We start from the raw sequence: 6,834 nt of genomic DNA on the forward strand, positions 1-6,834 counted from the left end.
TGAAGTTAGTTCACAGACCTAATTAAACTAATCGAGTTCATTTGAAGAAGAATTCACAAATGTCAGTCTCACTGTGTGTAAATTTAATTCTAAAATGACTATTATTTACTTCAGAATAAATTAAAGTTGATTGCGTCAATCATTGCAGTTTTTTCCATATTTTATTTGTTGAATATTCAAACCTTTTTTATCAAATTTTCCTTAATTAAAAAACCTCATCAACATTCGGTTTTTACTTCCGAGGCATCCTCACATTCTCGCACTCTTCACTAACGACTGATATTACTTGTTGGGTGCCAAAACTGTGTACAACTCAAACTTAAAGTTCTGGGAATAGGTCTCACTGTACACACGATGAGTTCATTACCTAACGAGTGACGGTCAAAAATCTGGAGACTGTTTGACCACTTAGATTCAGGATGAAAAGGATTGCGCTGACATGTTTCAATTTAATTGCAATCAGACAGATTACTTGGTGCACTGGCTCGTGTGCTCCAATCCACTCGACAACGATGTCAGTCTGAACATCAGAAGGGGAATCTACATTACCAAAAGCCGATACTATAGATTTATTAGGCAAAAAGAATGTAGAGTTCTCTCTCAACAGGCAAAACTTACACTCTACAGGGCGCTCATTCTACTAATATAGCGCAGAAGCATGAACGCTATCACAGCGAAAACGTTGTTCAAAAAGGCAGATGCAAGAAAAAATTGTACAGTAAGACCATGTCTCTGGTTGAGTAATAAAGTTGGGACTTCATGTATAAGATTGAAAAAGGATAGCAAGCAGCAAAGACAGCTGGAGGGGAAAACCTAAAAACGAACTTCAAAAAAAAAAGATTTTATAAACTTCGGAAACGTCGGATATTATTACCATCGAGAAAAACCATCGAGTATTAGCTTCGACCATTCCGAACGGCTTCTACCATCAAGTATAACCGTATTACCATTGAATATTTCAGTCGGCTATTACCGTCGAGTATAACCGTAAATTATTACCGTCGAGTATTATGGTTGGCTATAATCGTCAAGTATAACCATCGAATAACGGTCGGCTGTTACCGTCCAGTACAAAAATTGAGTATCGTTCGAGTAGCAGTGTTGCGTATAATCGTCGTGTATTACTGACAAGTTTCATGATTAAGTATTGCCGTCGATTATTATCATCGAGTATTATCGTTTAGTATGATTATTGACCATTGAGTCAATGACAAGTTTCATGATCGAGTATTGACGTCGAGTATTGCCGTTGCGTATTATCGTTAAGTATATGACCATTGACCATTGAGTACAACCGTCGAGTATTGCCGTCGACTATATCCCTCATGTATAACCATCGAGTATTAGCGTCGAGTATTACTGTCGACTATTATCGACATATTATTGATGACTGCGTAAGTAATTTATATAGTATTAACTTCAACTATGCTGTGCGATGTATCCTCCCACAGAAATTAATTGATAAAAAATGCAAACTCACTTTTAAATAAAAAATCAATTTAATATTTAATTAAAGTCAATTCAAATACTAATGAACAATTTGACAAAAGGAAATTATTATTTAAATTCAAAGAAAGGATACTGACAACCACATTAACTTTAATGCTGATGAAAGGTAATAATATTAAACTTTTATGCACACCGAGAATGACACACGAATACATATTGAGGCATGCGGCTGCTGTCATTTCTGTTAATAATATTAAACACGAGCACACATTAGGCGACAACAGGTTGAAAATACATGAGCCGCAAAGTATGCAACACAAATTATAAAAAAGCAAAGAACTAAAATTTAAACTGAAATGAAACAAAATATGCAAAAAAGTGCGGGAAACCCGCAAGAAAGCGTTAAATTGCAGCGGCAAACCAAGGAATTTACATGCAAATGTGTGCACGCAAACACAGACAAACAAACAGACATAATGCGCAAAAATTATAGACAAAATACTTAGTGGTAGATATGGGTAAGGGTGGCTGTGTTACGAGCAAGAGTGTTGAATATTGTAAAAATACAAGGTTTTCGCAAAATTTACTAAATCGAAATCAATTGCGAATAGTAAATGCAAGTAAATAAATTGCTTAAGCCATGGCAACACAGCAGCGGCGATGTCTGCACGCAGCTGTTGGTTGTCTTATGGTCGTATGGTCGTTTTGGTTGCGCTTAATTTTCTTTACACACACGCAAACTAATTCATTTTGTATAGTATGTGTTCTGCAGTATGGTATGTATGTGTGCGATCGTGTTATCATGAGAAATTAAAATCTGGCGAGGATTCTTACAATTTACGTGCGTACAGGTTACCTTTGTTGTATACCTTGCTTCTTCTTCTTATACTTTTTTCCTTTGCATAAGAAAACTAAACGCGAAGCCGGTATTTGTAGTTGTGACTTGTAAGAAAATAGCTCGATTATGTTATGTATTTGGTATGTTTGTTGATTTTCGTAAAGTTTTCTGGTTGCTTAAATGTTATTCCAGAAAAGTTCATGGGTGTCTATGCAGTCTCCAGTATGTGTTTTTATATGCAAAAGACCGGTGAAATGGTTGAACATGATAGGAGTTTGTAATTTTGGACATGAAAATTGAAAATGGCGGCTGTGAAAACAACTAACATTATTAAAATTATAATTAAGTATTGCATACTTTGAGGGGAACTCTTAAAATTGAAAGTAAATTTTTGAAACTAAATTGCATAAATATTTTTTGGCACTTTTCACTGAAAATATTGGAATATAGTATCTACGGTTTTTGGTAGAAAATTTTAAACACTGGACATTTCACTCAGATAAGGCGTTTATTAATACTAATGCTTTTCTTAACAGAGGTGTTATATTTTTAGTAATTACGAATAATACGAAAGAGGTAGATTCCTCAAAAATATTATTTATAATTAAACTATTTTCTGATATCAGTGTATAATTAAAATACGTTTAATGGAATACATATATATCTATACATATATAAGACGTTAACTCATGGTAAAATATTTTTTTTCTTAATTTTTTATTATTTTTTAAAGAGTTTCATCGTGCCTGGATGTCGATACTAATAATTCGCCCATTTATGTAAATGTTATCCTCTCAACTTTGTTCGTTAAATTACGTCAGGAGTTGAAATTACATTAATTCAATGTTTGTAGTTGTAGTTATAGACAATATGGCGAAATTGCAAGGATTACTAAATAAACAATTATGTGTGTACATATAATCTCCAGTCAAAGTGTAGGTTAGGAAGCATGTTGTACATAAATTATAGACAATTTTGAAGGGAGAGGTTAAGAAAATATCAGGTGTGGAGATAACAGAATATGTATTAAAACTTTTCTCATGAAAGACGATATTTTATTCTTTTAAAATTTTAAATAATGTGAAAGCATAAAATTTATTGTACTTAAAGATTATATTTTAAGTGTGTTTGATTACTTGGCATTATTAATCATAAGCTAAATTATGAAGACGCTGCTAAAATTATATTGTAGTCAGTTTTTTTCGCTATATCATAATGAAGTTTTCTAAAAAATTTCGCTAGAACTCACAAAACTTCACTGTAAAAAAATGTTGTACATTGTCATATGCTGTGAAAGTTAGGTTGGACTAAAAGCTCTTGCAAGTCTTGTCAGTTCAATAGACATGATCAGTAAAAGTAAGATGAAATACAATAGTGTTACTCAATGCAGTAAATTAATAAACTGAGTTTAAGATAACTGCAGTGTCCTAGGAAATATAATTATTGTAAACACTGAAAATTAATGATTGATATTATTTGTTAATTAAATAACAAATAAAGGCATTGCTAGATAAAACCACAAAAGATTTTGTAAGTTAAGACTTTTACAGAAAAGTTAGAAGATTTGAACTTCGTAAATAATATGTGTTAACTGTTATAAGACTTCACCTGTACTTAATTATAAACCACCAGGAAGCATAAGTAATGATAACAATGCATTTTTAGGCTCTGCTTGAACACGTATGGGAATAAAACCAACTTTCAGCGTTCGCTCAACAGATATCCTTTGTTGGATGAAAGACTTTGTGTGGTCCGTTCACAAGAGAAAATTATCAGAAGCATACTCCTATAGAGCGTTAAATGACTTCTTGAAAGAACCTGACAGGTAACCAGCAAATTTTCTTCACAAATTAAAAAAAAACCCTGAAAGTATTGATGTGCGTCAACATAAGGCACAACAGTCGTAGATAACATATAACAACGGTGGGATTCATCACATATCCAACATGTTAATGTTGTTGCAATGCAATTCCAACTCTTAAACAATTAATATTATTAGTACTAACTCACAAAATTTGATTCATCAGCAGAAGTTGTAAATCCATCTATGACTTTCTCGCCTTTGTCCTGTTTCGCGTCATTTCCATGTCTTTGCAAGCCTCTGAATAACATGAGGATGATTCTCAGTATATTAAGGTGACCCGTGGTTCTTCGCCTCTCTTCGACGATACTTAGTGCAATCAAGTGATGGTTCAACTACAATTTTCTGTTAGAAATCCTGTCATAATTATTAAATTATCTTTCGTTAAGTTCATTCATTCTCTATATCGATTTATATAGTGGGTTCTTATAAGCGACTTAAAATATACTAAACCTAGTAGGTTGTGCTCATATAATCTTTTTTGTTTTATTTTCTGCACTAATAAGTAGTGAAATATTGTTTTATTCTATGCCATAGAATAGGTTGGAAGGTCTATATATAAAATACATTTACGGAGGATCAAATCGTTAAGTTGTATTTAATACAAACAAGATAAATTGACTAATAGCTTACAAATTAGAAGACCATAGCTTTTATTAAGAGATCTATGTTTTCATTTGCTGTAAAGTCTTAACTGCTCAAAATAAACTAATAATTTTTTTTCTAAACAAAGTAAACTCAACTCATCTATTTTTTTTTATAATTTTTAATAATATTTACATATCGTTGAACGAGCTCATTGACCAATTGTTTAAATAATACAACTTATTAAATTACTTTTAAGTTATGTTAATGTTGTAAAATTTCTTATAAATCAATCAGTCATATTGTAGTATTTATTAAATTTTAATAGTTTTATAAAAGTCAATAAAAGTCGCATGATATGTGAATTTATAGACATTTACTATAGTTTCAATCATGCTTAAGATTGAAGATTGTGATTCATGCTTTGAATGCTTAAGAAGATTGAATTAAAGTTAAGAATATGTTGGTATTTTTTAAATTAAAAATTATAAATAAAAATTTATGTTTTTTTATTTTAATTAGAAAAGTTTTGAAAAGAACTTGAAAGTTGCATAGAACAACAACCAAAATGGAGCTACATTACAAATGTATCCAACATCACTTGACTGCTCACTTCAGTTTTATATCTTAAAGTATTTCAAATATTATTTTCATCAAGCACCACTTGTTCGTATCTCAGTTATCATGGAATGGAAAAACCATAAAAAGAATAATCACGCATAAGTGGATTTGTCAATTTCGTTTGCAAAAAGAACATATCTTGTGCATACGCCTCGATGTATACTATAAAAACCTTGCTAAAAAAATTTATTCAAACGCACTTGACTAGAATTTATGAGTATTTTTGCAAATGTCAATGTTGGTTTCTTATTGTTATGAAATACCACAAAAAAAGGCAGCAACAATAAGAAAAAAATAGCAACAAAAAGAAAATATGTACAACAACACAAATTGAAGATGATCCAATAATGTACTTAAAACATATGAAGGAACGTACTTAAAGGATACTGTCACATTAGTGACAAGCGCACTCATATAAGTTCATGAGATACCGAGTCGCATAAATGCGTGCTGAAGTATATGGATGCTTCTATGCAAAAGCAGGAATATTTTGGTAGCATACTTTCTGTTTATTAAAATGAATGCCTTACATTTCAATACTTTCAGTTTCTTCTCGGCGAACATATGAGACAAAGAATAAAAATAAACCAAATATGCAATTTTTGATTTATGTGCGCTTTTCCTACTATTTTTTGCTCAATGAATAAGAGGGAATTTTTTGTAGAGAAGCAAAATTCGGTGGAAGTGTGTTAAGGATGTGCGTAGATGATTTCATATGAATCCTTCAGATTTGTAAAAGACACGTGAAAATATTTCAAGTATGACTACGCCTTGTTATTGCAATAAAATGATTTATGTCAATTCTTTATTTGTTTGTTTATGTGAAACATATAGTATATGTGACTCCAAAATACCATAAAACATAGAGCTTCTTCCTAAAGTTTGGCAGTTGAATTTTTGACTATAAAAAGGATATGAGAAAATTATTAACGAATAATGAAAGCAGTAAACCAAGTTTAATTGCAATCAATTTTTCATTAGTTGAAATAGTTCAAGCCATTTTTGTTCAACTTAACATAAGCACTAACCTTTTACGTTCTTCGTTTGTCGTTTTTTTCAAATTTTTATACAATCTTACATAGTTTTTTTTTTGTGTCAAACATAAATGGAACGGAAATATCCTGAACACTTCGGAAGTCTAGTCAAATGATGTCTTCTTTTTAATTTCGGTTCGGTTTAAGTGACAACGGCTCATCGCGCAATTTGTTTACCTTGTCTGCATACACCGCAGTTATTACCATTTTTGTTCTCTGAACACTGCATACTTTCAGGGAGGATTTTTTTTTCTAACAACTCTGTATTTAGAAATTTTTCTGGTGATGTTTTGTGTTCTGTTTTCCGAACATCAATTTAAAAATTGCTACATTAGCGTTGGGCACTTAACAAGTTTAGCCCCGCGTAATATTCCAAAGCCCACTCCTAATACATATTGCATCCTCCCTCTCCGGATTCTCTTGACTGTTTGGTGCGCATTAAAATT

Source organism: Teleopsis dalmanni, chromosome 1 (genome assembly GCF_002237135.1).
Source record: "Teleopsis dalmanni isolate 2A chromosome 1, ASM223713v2, whole genome shotgun sequence".
Classification (NCBI taxonomy): domain Eukaryota; kingdom Metazoa; phylum Arthropoda; class Insecta; order Diptera; family Diopsidae; genus Teleopsis; species Teleopsis dalmanni.